We start from the raw sequence: 1,489 nt of genomic DNA, 5'->3' as shown, positions 1-1,489 counted from the left end.
GGATTAAAGGCATGCGCCACCACCGCCCGGCTCTTCCTCTGATTCTTAAGTGTTGGGATTGAAGGTGTGCGCCACCATGCCTGCCTGGCTTTTGTTTGTTTGTTTGGTGTGTGTGTGTGTGTGTGTGTGTGTGTGAGAGAGAGAGAGAGAGAGAGAGAGAGCGATTTCTTATATTGAGCCATGATGTATACATGTGTGTCCCCTCCTGAAGTACTCAGTGTCATCAAGTCATTCCCAGCACTCAGCTTCCACCACTCTTGTTCTCTCCTGTAGAATCCAGCTTCTTCTAGAAGCCCTTCCTTTCTGTTCAGTTCTTTACATGCTGAGGGCTTCCTTAGTGTATCAGCTGGCTTGACTAAATAGAATAAGACTTAGAGTGATCAACCAATCCAAGATCCTACTCATCACTCAGAGGGGAAGAAATGAAAGCCGGCTGTTTTCCTTTTACTCAACAATCCTGTTGTCTGATGTCTAAAATAGGTAAGAAGTATAAGAAAAATCAGACATAGGTGAAACTTGCTGCCAATGTGGAGAATTATTTGCTTTTTACTTTATTTTTATTGTGTGCTCACGTGTGTGCAGTCGAGCGCACAGGCGTGGGGGTCAGAGGACGACAGCAGGAGCCAGTGCTCTCCTTCTGCCGCGTGGTGTCCAGGGCTCAAACCCAGTCATGAGGCGTGGGGCAGGTGCTTTCACCTTCTGAGCCATCACCATATTGAATTTTTCCATTAAAAACTTAGGGTGATACTTTCTTAAAGATGTTAACATGATTTGAAATCCATGTCATAATCATTTTGCTGATTTTGAAATATTCTTTCAAATGTGATTTTTTTACATTAAGTTATAGGACTTGGGTGCACCTTAACTACTTTGCTGTAATGTATGACTGAACTTTCTTGCCTTGTTTCTGACTGCTGTAATGTTGTACTAAACTTCCTCAGATTTAAGTTTTTGCTAGCATCTCTCATTGCTGGGTAGAGAATTTCAGAGTACAGGGGTACAGATGTATTTTAAGGCTCGTGAACACTTGCTGAGCGTATTTTGTGGGAAGGTTTGGAGAAGAGCAGGTAAGAGCAGCCCTTTGAACACGCAGGTCTGCCCTGTCCTCCCTGGCGTGAGTCCATCAGCATCCCCAGTATCCCGCCTACTGTTTATCTCTACCTGGAAGCCCTCTCTCTCCCTCTGAGGAGTCATTGCTTTTCCTCTGTTGAAAGATTTCCTGATGAACTCAGATGCTTGTCCAAGTATCCATGGTCCCCCTCTAGGCCTCTTCCTTATCATCACACTCCCTGCTGGAATGATACAAAATGCTTTCTCACCAGACTTTGAACCCCTGGAGGGCACAGATGGAGTCCGTGACATCCCTGACTCTTACCCGTGCTCAAGCTAAATGCTTAGAAAATCCTCGAGAGGAAAGACTTTGCATTCTTACTTTCAAGCATTCTTCCAAAACAGGCCTTTCTTGTCTTTACTAACAGTGGTGAGATCT

Source organism: Chionomys nivalis, chromosome 4 (genome assembly GCF_950005125.1).
Source record: "Chionomys nivalis chromosome 4, mChiNiv1.1, whole genome shotgun sequence".
In the NCBI taxonomy this organism is placed as follows: Eukaryota; Metazoa; Chordata; class Mammalia; order Rodentia; family Cricetidae; genus Chionomys; species Chionomys nivalis.
Note: the sequence above shows the minus strand (reverse complement) of the source record.